This window comes from Cupressus sempervirens, chromosome 6 (assembly GCF_028749045.1).
Source record: "Cupressus sempervirens isolate cs-2001-9-10 chromosome 6, ASM2874904v1, whole genome shotgun sequence".
Taxonomy (NCBI): Eukaryota; Viridiplantae; Streptophyta; class Pinopsida; order Cupressales; family Cupressaceae; genus Cupressus; species Cupressus sempervirens.
In genome coordinates this window covers 286,596,517-286,616,477 of record NC_143123.1, presented here as the reverse complement: position 1 = coordinate 286,616,477, position 19,961 = coordinate 286,596,517, and positions in this window count along the sequence as shown.

The window sequence follows — 19,961 nt, the reverse complement described above, 5'->3', positions numbered from 1 at the left end:
AGTTGTTTCAAGACATAAAAGGAACCCACATAGAAAAATTAAAGTCTAGCAAAGAAAAAGGAAAGATCATTTAAAGTTATGCACTAAGAATGAAAGCCTTGTGAAATCCCTCAACAAATGAGGTTCTTGTAATTCACAAAAATATCTTTGTATCCTATGAAGGGAATTTTTATTATATAATGAGAAGGAATGCCTTTGAAATCACAATTTTATTATGTTTGATGTAACTTCCAATCAACAAGACTTAATGTCCTAGGCTACACCAAGGTTTTCTTCTTCATTCTTTTTCCCTAGGCGCTTCCACTTTGAATGAAGTAATTTTTTAATTCAAAATAACAAAATATATGGAAATAGCCTTTTATCGAGGAAACATAATATTATTTAATAATTTAATTATTTATAATAATACTTATTAATTAATAATATCAGTTAATATGTATTTTTTTTTAATAATACAATTAATTAGTACTTAAAGGATGAGCATTTAGTTGAATTGGTGTGTAGGGGGTCATGAGGCATATTGTTAGGTCAGTGATCTTGGTTTTATGCAACAACTTTAGTTTAAACCTCACCATGTTCACCCAAACCCTTTTAAGGGCAAGAGTGTAGACAAGTTAGTGTGTAGGTGAGTCATGAGGTGTAGTGTTGGATTAGTGATACCATTGCTACACAAAAAAATTGGTTTAAATCTCACCATGTTTAGCCAAACCTTTTTAAGGAAGATGTCATAAGGCAATGGCAGTTGTGAGCCCTTGTAATAAGGAGATGAGTGGTTTGAATCACAGGAAAAATCCTTGCACACACGTTAGAGGTAATGTTGTTGTTACTACCATAGTGATGATTAAACAATTGGTGATGTGATGACACACACACTTGTTGATGATGGATGAATTTTGATGTGGAGATCTGTTAGTATTGACAAGGGATGTAGCATGCTACATGGAATCACTAGTCATAAGAGATGGAATGTATCATGGGCCAATGCTTCTCAGAGTGTAGGATGGAGTGATAAGGTGAGGTTGCTCAAAGTGATAAGGGGTAGGGATGGTAGTGAGGTTTAGAGGTTTAGGATGAATCACTCACCATGTAACAAGGAAGACATAAGGTGGACATACAAGGAGATATAAGGAGTTAGGGGAGACATAAGGTGATAATTACAAGTGATATAATGAGATGAAAAGAGTGATGGATTGAGTGGTAGATGAATACATGGTCCTTTATAGAATAATAACATTAATGGATGACCAAATACCACATTGGTTTTCAACCCTATCTTGTGATCTAATTAACGAGATACCACATTAGGGATGAGGCATCCCTCTATGATCCGACTGGTTCATAACTCTAGTCAAAAGCAACATAAATTAATGAGCAACAAAAATATTAGTTAATATTTGTAACTTTATTATTTTATTTTCCTTTTAATTAATGTTATTAGTGATGTTAGTTTAGCTATATATATGTATTTGATAGGTAATGGGTTGAAACCTAGATTATTTATTATTAATTATTATTTTTTGAAATTAATTATTATTATGTGTTAATCTTTAGTAGCCTCAAGTCCAAGACCACCTAGATGAGAGGTTCACAATTTAACATTGTGTTGTAGGCTCTTATCTTGTTCAATCAAATATTTTTACTTAGTTTTATAACCAAAATATTATGTGTATATATTTAATGATTGAGTTTTTTTTTCTATGAATATATATGAATGTGATTTGTTTTAAGTGACAAACTAGTCATTTTCCAAATCTAATTGGAATATTTAATTTAAAGAAATTATTATGTTATTTTATGTATGAGCTTGTGATTTGATTTTCATTACTTAAACCTTTTGTGTGAATTTCTTTGGAATAGTGGTTTAAGTTGGCTTTAGGAAATGTTAACCTGAGGCTCGAGATGTGTTTTTTGGTTAAGTTATGTACATTTTATATGTGCATTGTGATTTTTATGGTCTTGATTGTTTTACCCAACCTTTTTTTGTAAGCTCATATTTTTCATGAACTTTTGAGAGTGTACTTATGATTTTTTGGTTTGAGGTCCAATATGTGTTCCAGATGTCTTTTTATAATGCCCCGTTCGGAGATCCTTGGAAACAAGGATGAAATACAAGCCAAGATTTTTTTTTTTACAAGTATGAATGCACATGACAACATCATATAGGGATCACAATGATCACAACATAAGACTTCACCACCATCCCAACAACCAATGAATCTCCAAACGCCACTACCAAACTGACACACACAAACAAAGCCAACAACGACAACGCACTTGATGAGGGCACAAGAAACAACCACTCATCAACAAAACACCAAGCTGGGGTAAAATGTAGAACCTGAAATTTGGCTAAGCCTGAAATCCTAAAGCCTTGAAAATTGGCTAAGTCTGGATTTCTGAAGTCCTGAAATTTCCTAGAATCTTTAACTTGTCTTCGAAAGGTCTGAAACCTATCTCAAAAGATTCGTCGCATATATTAAAATATATCTTAAGTATAAGGAATATATGTCAACTTATACTTAAACGATATATTTTAAACCCCAAGAGACAACAATAGAACACAAAAAACTGCATTGAACGAAAACCACCAGAATACAAAATGCAACAACATAGGGTCGAAGAACGCCCAAAAGGGTATCCAAAACAACTCTCAAAAAGATCATGAAGAAAAGTGCCTGCTGATGGCACGCGCAGGTTTTTCACAAAAATCATGCGACACTTTTTACTAAGGGAGGGCGACACTTCTCCTTAAGGCGTGCGGCACTCTTCTAGTGTCGTACGACATTTCTCAAGAAAGCATGCGATACTTTACAGTATCATACAACATAGTTTGTATGGGCGTGCGATACATTTTTATGTCGCACAATGCTGACAAAATGTTGTTCATAAAAATATGAAAACACTCCCAGAAGCAAAAAGGACCAAAAAAAAGAGCAAAGAACCTCCACACTAGGGAGTATCGGATCCACAAAGGCTCGAGGAATGAACACTTGAGTGCAAGAATAACATAGAAAGAAGAACATCTATCCATCTAAACTACAGTAGCAAAGAACAAACTAAAATAAACATCGCAGTGAACTGAACAACCAAACTAAGTGCGCGGTTCCTCCCATCCGTCAATAGCATCATAAGACCATCGTGGGTCCTAGCCATCCCCCACACGTAACATCCCAAGCCACCGACCATATCGTTGGTACTGTCATAATAGGGAAATCACTACTAAAAACATGCAACAATATAAGCATAAGGAAATCTAACATGCTATTAGAAAAGCATAAGATAATCCTACAGTAGATAACATCATCTATCACATGCTAAACAACAGTAAGCAACAAATATGCTAATACAACAATTCACAACATCTAATCATATGCTAAACATCATAATAAGAGAATGCGTCAAATAAAATAACATCATCTAAACATGATATACAAGCATCTCAAAGAAAGCATAAATCACAAGAAAGCATACTCCGGAACCCGAAGTACCAAGTGAAGACATCCAGCAACGGTCACACTAGGACAAAAGATAATCTTTGTACACCGATCCCTAGCAGTGGTGAAGGTAGCTACGCCTCCCAACCACGTGGCACCCGTAGGTCCACACCTTCCATGTTGATGAAGATAAAGATCCAACCAAAAACACACATAAAGCACAACATCCAAGGCTAACACTCACGCCAGACAGTATGATGGCTGCAACCAAGAACCTAAGACAATGCAAGGAGTACAGGTTCTGGTCAGACATTCAATAGGCTACTAACTAGGGATTAACATCATGGAGAGTCGCTTGGCATTGAAAAGCCCAAGCTCGGATCTGTGTAGCTCAACTCCCTCAACGGAAGGCCAATACACTGTGTAGCTCAACTCCCTCGATGGAAGGCCAATACACAAAAGTACCATTTTATTATCTTAAGTTTTATTACCAGTCACACATTTTGTTTAGTTATCACTTATTTAAAACTTCCTATCCTCCACCAACCCTATGGGACTAAGGTCACCAAGTTGTGAGATAGAAGCCCCCTCCATATGCTACCCTACCCTACCCATGCTCATCCTATGACAAGTGCCCGTGGGCATGCATACTCCCATCCCAACCCCAATGATCATAACTTTTAGAAGTACCACGAAAGATTGAGCCTCGCAAGTCACTCGACAAATGTACGTGGACGTACTTGTGTGTGGTGCACCACCATCACGAAGATCATAACACAAGGACAGGAATGAGAACACAATGCAAGGAAAACACCCAACTGAAAGCAACATGGGAAGGACAGATTCTACATGAATCCCAAAGCCAATAAAATCATACATCATGAAATCACTCAATCGGCCTCAATCCGAGAGTATGGATTCTACACGAATCCTAATGATGTAACAAGACCAAACATCATGAACTCACTCAATCGACCTCAATTCGAGAGTATGGATTCTACACAAATCCTAGCATTCACGAAACAAAAGCAAAGGTCCAAAAGAAACCATAACAGGTAACAAATCACTCAATCGAACACAAAGTTGGGAGTACGGATGCAACATGCATCCCAATGCAACATAAAAGTGCAGAAGTGGTCTGACTGAAATCCAAATGGGTCATCCAAGTCCATGACCCACATTGTGCCAAGAAAACTCGAGAAAATAGGGTGGCATGCAAAACAAGGTAAAAACTCCAAATTTTTAAAGAAAAATTCCAAAATTAAAATCCATTTGACCTTTGGGTTCAAAAATGCCAAAAATCCAAAAATAAATGGAATCGGACACCGTATGCAGAAACGACCAGCATAACAGCGTAAAATCCCAAACCCTCATCCCAAAAAATAGGGAAATGTTCATACCCGCCCAACCGGGTAGAACTAGCATACAGAAACGAAGGGGAACACTAGTTCTCAGCCTCCAAACAAATGGCTACCAAAAATAGAAGTAGAAACAAAGCCAAAACAATAAAATGAGAAAGCCCTACCTCACAGCCAAAAGGGAAAAATGGGAATCTGAACCAGAAAATAAAACGCTCGCAGAAGTGGCTGAAAATCACGGCAATCCAAGGTTTCCCTGAGCTGGATCCAACAAGCTCAACCTCACGATGATCCCACACCCATAGCTCCCACAAAGAAAAAAATAGTAAATCCTCATGAAGAGGATTTTGGGTTTTACTCTCCAACTTTCCAATTTGAAAGTGAGAAGTGAGGAATTAAATTCCTCTTTGGATACTTATTCACTTTTTGGGTGAATAATCGATTAGGGCATTTAACCAGCCAATCTATTTAAACCTCGAATTGACCCAAACGAAAATAGGCTATTTTATAAATAGGAATTCATCTATGGAAAATCTGCCAGAAATTAAAATAAATCAATTAAAAAGCTCGAAAATCCAAAAACACATAAATCTCCTTAACAACTTTCGCGACAATGCGAACCTCTAAAATGCATAGACACACTTACTGGTCTAATCACATAATGCAAATGAATTCTGGTTTAATAATTACCAAAAGGTTTAAATTGAACATTTAATTAAGGATACGTTGACCATACAAGGACAACATTGGTAAAATATGAACGACTGAATCACTAACTCCATGTGCCATTGCCAGGGATATAAACTTGCACACTAAAAAAAATGATCAAGTGCAATTGCATATAACATAGCCGAAGCAATAAATGCATTAAATCACCTAATTTAACCATTTATTTAATTATATTAAAATAATCTATTTACATCACTCACGTTCGCATAAAGCATAACAATGTAGGAATGAAGTAAATAACCATAGCATTAAATCCATCACATAACGCAATCAGAGATATGTCCAAATACCAGATAACCAGATATCATCATAAAATAAACTTTCATCTCAAAATGGCATCATCATGCAATATGATTAATTGAACAACATAGTAGTCTAATATCTATGATAGTGGAATCAAAGAGTAACATCTGACCCTCGGGTCATCTCAAATGTAAACATAACATGAGTAACAAATATCTCTCTAATCAGAAATTTAACAAGGTAAATGTCTGCAGCACAGAACCAAAGAATCCAACATGACAACCCATTTTAATTACTTAAGCATTTAATAATGATTGATTATAGAATCAACAAAAGGACACTTAAACACATAAGCAAACACAATCATAAACATGACTAACCACTGCTAGAAGAACCTAGTCCAGTGTAGCATGGTAATAGTACATAGTGAAATCTCTGCACACATCTCAAGGTAATCATGGAACAACCTCATGATACCACATCGATCCTGGTAACCACTGGCACAAACCTCAATGAACAAAAAATTACATCATAATCTCATAGATCAGACAAAAGCATAATCGAAGCAACTAATACACAAACATAAATTGAAACACCTCGACGGTGTAGACCACTCAGGGTCACAATAATGATCCCATCACAACAAAAGATTAGCAAGGTTGCATCCATCAAGATGACTTACAAAAGTCAAATGGGAGCCTGCAATCCAATAATAGAACCCAAAACACACAAGAACCAAAATCAAAAGCGAGCAATAGGGATGACTCAAGAAACTCTCCACAAGTCAAACCAAATCACTCCCACATTCTCAACCCATCACATTAACCCCCAAATAGGTTAACCATGAGAGAGTGGGTGTCACACAGACACAAGGTCCTCCAACAAGGAACCTTCTATGCACTAGGAAGAACCCATCTAGCCATAGAGTCAACAATAAAAGGTAAGGAGAAACCCTCTCTACCTCATCAACAGGTGCCCAACTACAACATGCACCAACTACAAGACCACAAACAAGGTCAAAACAAGAAACACTTCCAACAAGAGTTGGAATCATGGGGAAAAACCATCCCAAAATTCCCAAGAATACTATCATGTCACACATGATCATTCTGAAATCCATGTAAACTCACCCTTAGGACAAAGTGGATGAAAGTTTACCAACAAAAAGACACATTCCAAAAGACTACTCACCACCAAGCGTAGGAGCACGATGCCTCACCACGGCACAAAAGCTCAACTACCACTGGAAACTAGGGTAACACAACCCAACCAGACAAGATATCACCTTTCCACAAGGTTGCACAGACTTTTATTAGTGGAAACAATCATAAAATGTTTGCATACCAACTCACCAGATGGTAACATGTGTCCAACGATACCATGTCCCTCTAGCATCATGCTAGGAAAACTACACCCAATCTACCGCTAAACTCAATCTCTAGCCTCAAGTCAACAGTTAAAGAGAAAACTTGACTGAGACAATCCACATGAAGATATAACCTTAGGGAGAAGGATACTATAGAGTATTAGGACTGAGAGGGAGTCTCTCTCTCAACCTCTACACTAACCAGTCCATGATGCATTAGGGAACTCACAATTCCCCCAACCATCAACATACTCACAAGAGAACACTAACTGAGCTAGTGGCATAACCACACTAGCCTACTCTCTCAAGAGAGAAAGAATACGGAGATGTGTCAAGGTCAACATCCAGAAAGGAGAATGTAGACTCATCAAAGAACTGAGTCACTCCCAAATGATAAGGCAACATCATCCTAAAACAAGGAATGCTCAAAAACCACACTACACCTTACAAGGGTGGTTCAGTGCAATAGGAAATATAGAAACCCAAGCATGAACTCCAACAAGTACCTAATAGATTATGAATACAAGATAACTCTTCCATTATGAATAACATGAAGAGTTAAACTTCTCCAATGGCCATAAATATGATATGTCATGATTGAATTGGCCTCTACTCGAAAAAGTACTTGGAACATCAATCAACAACTCCAGAAGCCATAGCTTTCACGTCTGGACTCAGATTGAATCCATTTGAAAAGCATCGAAAAGATATCGACAAGGACTACAACATGAAGAAGCTAAGAGAGACCTAAGACCTACGATCTGAGCCACCACTCAACTTAGAACCACAAAGGAAAAAATAATAGTCTTGGTAACCAAGACAAGCAATGGACAAAATGTCCAACACCACACAAGAGCACACATGCCCAAACAACATAAGACATGGGATGAAAGGTAGATCACACACTGAAACCATCATTACTTTCCTTTCATAATTTCAGTAATTAAGCATAACATAAGCACTAATGCATAATGAACTGAAAGATTTTCAAGCAAGGGTCCAAGAGTCACTTACCATAAAACAAGTACATATCTGAAAAATTCTATCTAGAATTAACATTACATTTACTCACCATTTAAACCACCCTATTACAATAACAACTTTAAATCTAACAAAGACACACTAGCATGTTCTCCATGATATTATCCCTTAAATGTACTACCAGAGGTTCAAGATGAACATGGTAGAGTCACAACACACAACTGGGCAGCAGTAAAACACATCCAGAATAGTCATCATGAAACAAAATCAAAGAGCCCAAATGGGGGAATTATCAATTCCAACAGTAAATACCAAAAAGAGCTCACTTCAACAATAAGTCAAATGTGACAATTGTCACAAAGAGAGTGATAGATAAAATTTGATGACTACTCCAAGAGAGGAAAATACTGAAAACTAATGCTAGCCCAACAACATGAGGAAAGTACCTCCAGCCAAATAAAATAAGGCATCAATCAAATCACATTACAGGTGATGCCTGAGTACAGTCACACAAGAGGGATAGATCACCACACAATGCTAAGGAATACATCATCCTAGCAATGTTAGAGAACACACTCACACACATCTAACAATATACCATTAGTAACCTCATGCATATGCAGACAACAATAATTTCCATGCAATGCAACATTTAGATATTCATCTATCTAATACAAATTTCCATAAGTGTAAGAGGTAATTAGATTGGGGACTTAAGTCATTAACCCAAGGATATAATGCAAACTTACTCTTTGCAATGATACACAATAAACACTCATTTTCAATGAAAGGAACCATTTTATCACCCTAAAGATAAAACATAGAATCACAAATAAGATTCATTCATCAACTTACAATCAGGAGAAAATAGGGAAACAATGCACCTAACTCCACAAGGAGAAACAAGAAGAGGCACACAAGCCAACACATGGAAACCAATCAGTGGCTACATCCAAAAAGGGTCACACACGCAACCAACCAAACAAGGTACATTGATCCCACCTACAAAGCCAGGAAGACTCACTTCCTTCTCCACACACTGCTCTAGTTTCATCTACTGGACAAGCAAGTCCATCACGAGTAGATACCAAAGCAACAAAGATAACGAGTTCTCACCAAGATACTCGCACTAAACCAATGCAGCAACAACTACAAGGGCAACATAAATACAGAGATCCCAATGTTTGAACATGGGCTCTGATACTAGATGTAATGCCCCACTCGGAGATCCTTGGAAATAAGGATGAAATACAAGCCAAGATTTTTTTATTTTATTTTTACAAGTATGAATGCACATGACAACATCATGTAGGGATTACAATGATCACAACAGAAGACTTCACCACCATCCCGGCAACCAACGAATCTCCAAACGCCACTACCAAACTGACACACACAAAAAAAGACAACAATGACAACACACTTGATGAGGGCACAAGAAACAACCACTCATCAAAAAAACACTAAGCTGGGGTAAAATGCAGAACCTAAAATTTGGCTAAGCCTAAAATCCTGAAGCCCTAAAAATTGGCTAAGTTTGGATTTTTGAAGCCCTAAAATTTCCTAGAATCTTTAACTTGTCTCCGAGAGGTCTGAAACCTATCTCAAAAGATTCGTCGCATATATTAAAATATATCTTAAGTATAAGGAATTAAATATACGTCAACGATATATTTTAAACCCCAAGAGACAACAATAGAACACAAAAAATTGCATTAAACGAAAACCACCAGAATACAAAATGCAACAACATAGGGTCGAAGAACGCCCATAGAGTTTCCTGCCCACACATGCTAATTTTTTTAATAGTACTTTGTATGGGTTCAACTTTCCTATTTGAAATAAGCTCAATTCCAAGTATTTACCTTTTGAATATTTCTTTCCTAAAGTTGTAGGATATCATGGCTATAGTAGGGACTTAGTGCACATAATTTTAACACATATCAAGCTCATATGACCTAGTTGGTAGGTAAATGAGCCTTCACAATGCAAAAGATAGTTGTTTGATTTGGATTTCCAATTCTTGAGTTAAGTTTTGTAACTTATTTATTGATCGAATTGAGAAGTCAAGAAGCACTCAAAATATTGTGCATAACATGTTATGTCACCATTCTTATGCTTCATTTAAATGTTCCTTGATGGTATTATGGAATAACATCGTATAACTTCCCCACCAAAAGAAATATACTCCTTGCAAAATATGGAAGAAAACATTTGACCAAGGTGGGGAGGTAGAAAGACAATACAATTACTCTTATATAATTGCAATTGTGCACTTGAATGTTTTGATATTATTGTCAAGTTATAATGACACTTTGATGAATAGAATGATACTATAGTTTTCTACATTTGAGTTAATATTTTGGAAGTCTCATCAAAATGAGTCTCACATTATGAAAAATTCTACTTTTTGGATTTAGTTACTTTAACATTTACTAATTACTTTTAATTTAAGTAGTTGACTATTGATATAGAAATTGAAATTATACTTTGTCGGGTGCTCCTACAACCATTAGAACTATGTTCCATGACTACTTCTGCAACCATTGGAGCTTTTTTATTTGGCTATTCTTGTAGCCATTAGATCTCTTTTATGTGTTTGTTGTTAAATATGTTGGACTTGTTCATGATCTAAACTATTAGAAATGTGATAAGGACATCAACACTTATTGTTATTATGACCTCATACCTACATGGCTGCAATAAACACTACCGGCAATTTTACTTGTGACCTTTACATCTAAGAAACTTAGACTATAAAAGACAAGATAATGTAAATCTTCAAGGTTCCATAGAACTCAGGAGGGTATTTCTACTTTTGACTCTTCACACATGATAAATCTATCTTAGTAGCTAAATTCATAATTATAAATGTGGATCATTCTTAGATTCAAATGAATAGGACTTTTATTTCATCTCTTGAATAATTTATCCATTTAGTGTCAAACATGAGAATATAATTGTGTTATTCCTACCATTATTCAAATAAAATTATTGTGATTTTTATTCTAATGTCCTTTTTTAAAATAAAAATGTGACAAAGGCCTATTTAATAAAATAAGATAATCACATAAAATATACAAAATAGAAAGATCATATATAACATAGTTGAGATAAGATTTTTACCTAAAAATAAGAGTGGAGCCAATCTAGTTACAATAGAAAAAGCTAATTAACAGAAAGATTCTAAAATCTTGAATAAGCATGATAATACATGTGTGTGCTAAAATGTTGACACACTTCTATGAGTCATTATATCGAAGATTTATCAAGAATTAGGTCTTGAATGGTGGCTCATGGCTTTCTATTCATGGAGTGCAAGGGCTTGTAATATAGGCCCTCAATTTGATCTAGTTTGTGCCCATACAAGTGCACCATAAAATGAGAAATTCAAAGATCAAAATATGCATGAAAATGAAGATGCAAGCTAATACAAATGATGACAATGCAAAGAAATGCAAGAAAGGGAATCTAATCTATGAAAGGAAATAAAAATACAATATTAATCTATGAAAACAAATATGACTCTAAGGTAATAAGAAAATGCCAGGATGAAAGCTCATGATAGAAGCCATAGATGCAAGAGAGAATAAGACAAAAAGAGAGTAGTTGCAATGAAGCTCCAATGTCCAAACCCTAAGGCTCAAACTCCTCCAAAATCTCTCTGTAAACTTGTAACATAACAATACTATAGCAACGAGCTATTTTCTCTATATCTTTCTCTATCTCTCTCTCTCTCTATATATATATTTCTCTATATCTTTCTCTATATTGCTCTATATGAAAATCAGAAGGAGATGACTCCTTAAAAAGGAAAATGTGAAGGTGGGAGGTTCTCACAACCAATATGGGATAATAGAGTTTGATCCATGTGAGACAAAATTCCACCAATGAGAAAAGAGGAGTGTTTGAGAAGAAAGTGAAAAGAGGAAAAAGAGGAATCCCACTTAGATATATGTGCATTTTAGTGTAGAGGAAAAAAAGAATTATTTATTTATATTTAATTTATTTCCTTTTTTCAAGTGGGATTTTATTTAACTAAAAGGGAGCAAATTCTTTTTATTAAATAGGAAATATTTAATTAAATTAAACAAGGGGTTTTTCTCTTAATTAATTAAATGTGAATTAATTATTTAATTAAAAGAGAGGTTTTATTTTAATTAAATAAGACTTAGGATAAAATGATCAAACCTTGAGAAATGTTGAAATAATTGAATTAATTACAATTTGATCAAAGAAATTGATTTGAATTGATTTAATAAAATATTGCAAACCATTGATTTAGGAATTTTGATAAATTGAATAATGGGGGCCCATAGTCTAGGTGACCATTTTAGGGTGCATACATTTTCCCCTCTTTGAATAATGTGTGATCGATTTGGGAACACATGTAGTCAAAGAAAGAAATTGAAGTGTGAGATCAATTTGGGATCACAAAACAACCCAGATGTGTGGTTGATTCAAGAACACATCAGGACAAAGAATACAAATAAATTTTGTCTTAAAAAGTCAAGGATAAAATTGACAAAACTAAATCAAGTATTGAAGTTGATAGGTACTGCCCCCTTGTGATCAAATTCGAAATGAGATAGAGGAGAAATGAAAAAATGATAAATTTGATCAAATCAAACAAAAGATTAAGTTCTTGATGTAAGATGAAAGATATAAGAATCACATAACCAAGGTAGATCATCAAGCATGAAATATTATGCCCCAAAGGTGAATTAGAAGAAAAGAAGTAGGGTGAAAGCAAATGGAAGGTGGAAATTTGGAAGATATGGAAAGAAATAGAAAGAAGAAAAGATTTTTTTTTGTAAGAAATAGAATGCCCCAAAATCAATGAACTATTTAAGATAAAAATTTCAATTGAGATCATGAAAGAAGATAAGGAAATGAAATGAAGATCAAAATATGACCATAGTTGATTAAAAGTCCACAAGAAAGATGAAGGGAAAACCCTCTCAAACTCATAATGTAACCTAAAAATGCAAACTAACATGAAGCCTAATAATGCAAGCTACATGAAAATGCACACGTGTACTTGCAATAGAGCAACTGTAACATAGGATTTGGTGTTCATCATTCATTAGAGAATGTAAAAGAAATTATTTTCATCATTGGGCCATTATTAACAGACATCAAAAAATCACACAATCATTACTAATTAAAAGCGCAACTATGAAGATATGAATGTGATTTATATCAAGTTGGAATGTGGAAAGATTCTAACATAAGCATCAAAGACATAAAGATCAAGATGACTTTGATGTTAGCTTACCCAATTTAATGTAGCAAAATCATGCTTGCATCAAGGCATAATGCTAGGATAACCATAAGAATGGTTGTGCAAAATCAGTCAAGGATGATGCCTCAAATCTTGTAAGCATTTCAAGGGGACAACAAGAGACACTCTAGAGTTTCAAGATCACACCCACAAGTAGAAAACAAAGAAAAACATACCCCATGTCCCATGTCCTCTAGCTATGCATCCTGGAGAGACTTATCAGATACAGACACTCAACAAAAATCAATAACAATTAGCACACAAAGAAAAGATCATGACATAAGTCAAGCAATAAGTTTTTGTTTTAAAAAATTTAAGTATGTTACCTGATACTGAGTTTTGATGATAAGGATCAAATGCTTGCAAGCAAGTAAGATCACATGATGAAACTAGGTAAGACCAAATTGATAATGTTAAAAAACACTCAATGTCAGGGGTTGTATTGAAAACTATAGTTGGGGTGGTGTTGAAAAACACCATTTCCAAGGTGTCCTAAAGAATAATGCAACTAAGAGACCAAAATTAACATAGTTATGCCCCCTAGACAAAGACCAATTCCAAACCAAGGCAATAAGGACAAGGCATGATGGAGAAAGGTCAAGTGTTGAGGACACAACTAAGAAATAGGGGTGCAAAGGCCTCAAGTAACACATGTTTCCAAGTTTTCACCACTTTTTTTTTTTGGAGATACAACAAAGCACTTATTACTACGATGATCATTTTTTTAGGACATTTTCCAATTTTTAAAATTTTGATAGTATATCATTTTTTTTGGATTTTTGAAATATATCATTTTTTTGTATTTTTTTAGGATCAATAAATATGTACAAAGATGCCTCTAGATAGAATGGGCATCATGGATAGAACTTCTTTAGTTGCAAGACATTGATAAGATCATGGAGCTACTCTCCCTTTGCTGTAGATAGTAAATAGGCACCAGACTCAAAAGTTGTTGGAATAATGTAAGGTCCAAGCCAATTAGGTTCAAATTTACCCTTTTGATCTCTATTCTATTGATTCTTAGGATTTTCATGTAGGACAAGATCTCCCACTTGGAATTCTTTGGGGTGAACCTTTTTGTTGAATGCTTTTGACATACACTTTTGATAGACTATCATATGGTCAAATGATGCTTGGTGTTTCTCATCTAGAAGTTCTAACTCTTGAAGTCTCATGGCATGGTAGTCTTTATTTGTAACTAGACCTTTGAGGGAAACTTTGAGTGAAGGAATCTCAACCTCTAAAGGTGACACTACTTCAAAACCATATGTAAGGGAAAAAGGTGTTAGCATGAATGCTAATGCTATGGGGGAGTATTGCACAACATTGTTATGATGTATCTATAACTGCATTTGTCATTGATGAAAACATAGTAATGAGTTTGTAAAAAGACTAACAGAGTAGAAAATTGTGATTTTTGTATTTAAGATAATACATTACTTATCTACTTATGTGTAGTTACCTGTACATACTGCAGTATGTATTTGTCACTTGGGCAAGTGTGCAGAACTTGAATCAACAGTGTACGAAAGATATGGTTGATATATAGAAGACTGCATGGAAATAAAACATTAGAAAAGTAGTTCTTATTGTATGATCAATACAATGTATTATATTTGAAATGAAAGGTTGCACAATTAACTAAAGGTAGTACACTAACCACTGATGACATCAACAAATGCATAGGTACAAAAATCATATGTGTGAAAGTTTGGGTATAACTGTGAGCTGACATCATTAATTAAATGTATATTTCATTTAATTAATGTAAGGTAAAATGTGAAGCCAACTCAAGGATTTAATATTGAGTGTGGTATAAAGGAAAGATGTTTTCTGAGTTTTAGACATCATGAATGAGATCGATGAGTAGAAAAGAATTATGAATAGTGAAGCTACAAAGTAGAGTGATTTGTTAATGTGTGTAAGTGACTTTGATGGTTATTGTTGATGGATATAGAGTTCAAGATCTAATTGCATGATCTGAAGGTGAAGAAGTTTGACATACTAGATAGAAAAAGAAGTAAAAGATTATCACATATCTGTTATTCTAAAAGGATTATTATTGAGGTCAATTGGATAGTGGGTTTGTTGATCTGATCCTGAAGCTATTTGGATAGTGGGTTCAACTTCCTTCGACAACTCCTATTAGGGTCAAAATCTTCTAATAGGGATTCAAAGTCTCCTAATAGGGACTCTTGTACTAAGTGTTGTAATAGACTCCTAATAGGGTCCATCCTCTAACAAGGAATATTCATATTAGTACATTCTTTGTGGGCATCATTCCCACCAGGCTTTTCCCTCTAATTAAGGGTTTCCCTAGTCAACATATCTGGTGTAATCATGTGTATGCATCTCTTTATGGTTGTTGTTTACTTTGATTGAATGGTTGAATTTTCTTCAAAAGATAAATTTTTTAGATTCTTACATAACTAGTTCACCCACCCCCTCTCAGTTATATTGGTGGACTATTATTTCTAACAATTGCTATCAGAGCATCATGTCCTTGAAGAAAAAGTTTAGCAATTTTGGGAGATCCATGGAAAATCTATTCTAAAAGGAAAGTCTAAGATTTGATGGCACAAACTATGATTGTTGGAAGGATAAAATGAAGACTCATCTCCTGTGCATGGGTCTAGGATATTGTCTTGTAACCAAGGCATCTAAAAACATTGCAGAAGAAGACAATCTTGAAAGTTATATTAAGGAACAAAGAGAAGTATTCATGTGAAACATAAGGGCAAGAGAAGCAATACTATCTACACTACCTAAAAGTGAGTATAGCCACATAAAATAACTCAAAACATCTCATGAAATTTAGAAAACCTTAGAAGCTAACTATGAGGGTGATACTAATGCAAAAAGGGTTATATTACAAAATCTATATTTCACATTCCAAGATGCTAAGATGATGGAAGATGAATCTATGAGAATCTATATTGGTAGAATATCTAAGATTGTTGCAAGAATCACATCTCTTGGTGGAAAGAAGTTTGATGATGAAGTTATATAGAAGATCTTGAAAAGTCTGACACCACCTTTCAAGACAATAACACAAATGATTTAGGTAATGTTACCTTGTACCACTAATTTCACCAAAGAAACATTTCTTGGTAGATTGGAAGTTGAAGAATTTGATCTAAAACCATTTGGAGAATTAGCAAAATTTGAGACATCATTTAGTGTATTTAACATTAAACTAGGTCTAGCAAGGAACACAAAAGTGCAAGGAGACATTGCTAGCAACAAAAAGTCTATTGAGGAAAAGATCCAGGAAGGAGTGGCTCTTCTTGTGGAAAGAGCAAAGGATTGTAAGAATATATTTAAATGTTGGACATGTAGTGAATATGGTCATTATGCATCTAAGTGTCCTAAGAGAGAAAGAAATTATAAGGAAAAATTCAAATCTAAAAGATCTTGAAAATGTTTATATGCCAATGAAGAAGAAGAAGAAGAATCTAATCAAAGAAAAAGTGAAGATGAATTAGGATTCGTAGCTATAAAGGAGGATGATCTTGATAGAGAAATTAGAGAAGAAAGTGCACTAATCTCACAAGTTGAAAGGAAGGATTGGTTCATTGATAGTGGTTGTTCACATCACATGACTGGTGATATGAGAAAATTTGTTAAATTCAAAAGCCATGATGGAGGAATTGTCAGAGTATGAAACAATGTAGCTTGCCACATCATTGGAATTGGACTATCACACTAGATGGTAAAATAAATAATGATGATGTTTATTTTGTTGATGGACTAAAACATAACTTGTTAAGTGTTGGACAACTTATGGGCGAAGGTTATCAACTGCAGTTTGGTAATGACACATGCATTATCAAAAACAAGGAAGGAAAACTACTTGGTACTGGCACAAGAACCAGAGGTAATGTATTTTAGTTAAACTCCACTGAAACAACATGCTTGGTAGCTTAAGTTGATAACATTTGGCTATGGCACATAAGATTTTGTCACATTAATTTTGATAACATTATGAAAGCTAGTAATACACTTGATGTAAGAGATTTACCTAAGATCACTAAGCCCACTAACATTATTTGTAAGGAATGTATCTTGGCTAAGTAGAAGAAAGTCTCATTTCCTAGCAAGCAGTTTGGCACTACATAAAAGTTTGAATTGGTTCATACGAATCTAAGTGGTCCTGCAAGAACAAGAGGGTTCTATGGAGAAAGGTATTTTATGATTTTTGTTGATGATATCATTTTTGGAGGAAATGATCAAGCCAGTAATAAATTCTCAAAAGACATGAAGAATGATTTTGAGATGAGCATGATAGGAGAAATGAATTTTTTCCTAGGATTGCAAATTGTTCAAAACAAAGAAGGAATCTTTATTTCTCAGACAAAGTATTTAAAAGATTTGTTAAAAAGATTTGGTCTAGAAAACTGTAAACTTGTTGGAACTCCTATGGTAATTGGCCACAAGTTATCAAGCAAGGATGAGACACCTACTATTGAACAAAATAAGTATAGATCTATTATTGGAGGATTGTAGTATCTAACTCATAGTAGACTTGATATAGTTAATGCAATCAGAATTGTGGCAAGATTTTAGGCTAATCCTAAGGAATATCACTACATAGTAGTAAAAAGGATATTCAAACATCTGATTATGGAATTTGGTATGATAGAAGTAATTATTTTACTCTTTGAACTTATACTAATGTTGATTGGGCTAGAGATAGGGATGATAGAAAAAGCACCAGTTGAGGAGCATTCTTTCTTGGTGGAAGATTGGTTTCTTGGCTCAACAAGAAGCAAGATCGCACCTCACAAAGCACTGTAGAGGTAGAATATGTTGTAGCAGAAAACAACTATAATCAAGTCATATGGATGAAGCAGATGATGAAGGATATTGGAATTACATTCAAGGAACCTGTTATCATTTACCATGATAATACAAGTACAATTAACATGTCTAAGAATCTTGTTTTGCATTCTAAGACTAAGCACATCTCTATAAAGTATCATGTGTTGAAAGAGAAAGTTGTAGAGAAAGAGGTTAGACTGGAGTATATTAACACTAAGGAGTAGATTGTAGATATTTTTACAAAGGCCTTACCAAAGGATACATTTGAGTACTCGAGAGGCATGCTTGGGGTCATGCCCTTGCCTAGTTTAGAATAGAAGATGTGAAAGTGCATTAGTCTAGGGTACATAGCACCATTGTTAGACTAGACTGAATGCTAATGCTTCCTCAATGGGGGAGTATCTATGATGAAAAAAGTTAGTCAAGGACTCTTGGTAATTGGTAATTGGTATGCAATAGTGTCTTTAGACACTTGTATTGTTTATAGAGTTATATGTAGAGTTGTAAAGCAACAGATTGCCTTGTGGTTGTGCTAATAGATTATTGTATGTTCAAAAAAATTGAACCATTTATGTACTATCTTTGAAATTGATGTTAATGGGGGAGAGAGTGACATGAAAAACATTGGAGAGAATTTGTACTATGGGGGAGAAATGTTGCAATAAAGAATTTGCATGAAGCAAGATTTGATTGATGAAGAGACTTGTTGGTATTCTTAGAACTAGATGTTATTCATCTATGTTGCCATCAATGCCAAAGGGGGAGATTGTTAGAATGAATGTTGATGCTATGGGGAAGTATTGCAGAACATTGTTATGATGTATCTATAACTATGTTTTTCATTGATGACAACATAGTAATGAGTTTGTAAAAAGATTGACACAGTAGTAGACTGTGAATTTTGTATTCAGGACAATACATTACTTATCTACTTATGTGTAATTACCTGCACATACTATAGTATGTATTTGTCACTTAGGCAAGTGCACAGAACCTGAATCGACATTGTACAGAAGATATGGTTGATATACAGAAGACTACATGAAAATAGAGCATTAGAAAAGAAATTCTTATTGTATGATCGATACAATGTATTATATTTAAAATAAAGGGTTGTGTAGTTAACTAGAGGTAGTACACTAACCACTAATGATGTCAGTGAGTGCATAGGTATAGAAGTCAAACGTGTGAAATTTTAGATATAACTATGAGCCAACAACGTTAATTAAATGTGTATTTCATTAAATTAATGTAAGGTAAAATGTGAAGCCAACTCAAGGATTTAATATTGAGTGTGGTATAAAGGAAAGATGTTTTCTAAGTTTTAGACATCATGAATGAGATCAATGAGTAGAAAAGAATTATGAATAGTGAAGCTACAAAGTAGAGTGATTTGCTAATGGGTGTAAGTAACCTTAAAGGTTACTGTTGATGGATATAGAGTTCCAAATTTGATTGCATGATCTAAAGGTGAAGAAGTCTGACGTACTAGATAGAGGAAAAAGCAAAAGATTGTCACATATTTGTTATTTTGAAAGAATTACTACTAAGGTCAATTAAACAGTGGGTTCATTGATTTGATCCTAAAGCTATTTGGAAAGTGGGCTTAGCTACCTTCCACAACTCCTAACAGGGATTCAAAGTCTCCTAATAGGGACTCTTTTACTAAGTGTTGTAATAGACTCCTAACAAGGTCCATACTCTAGCAAGGAATATTCATATAAGTACATTCTTTGTGGGCATCA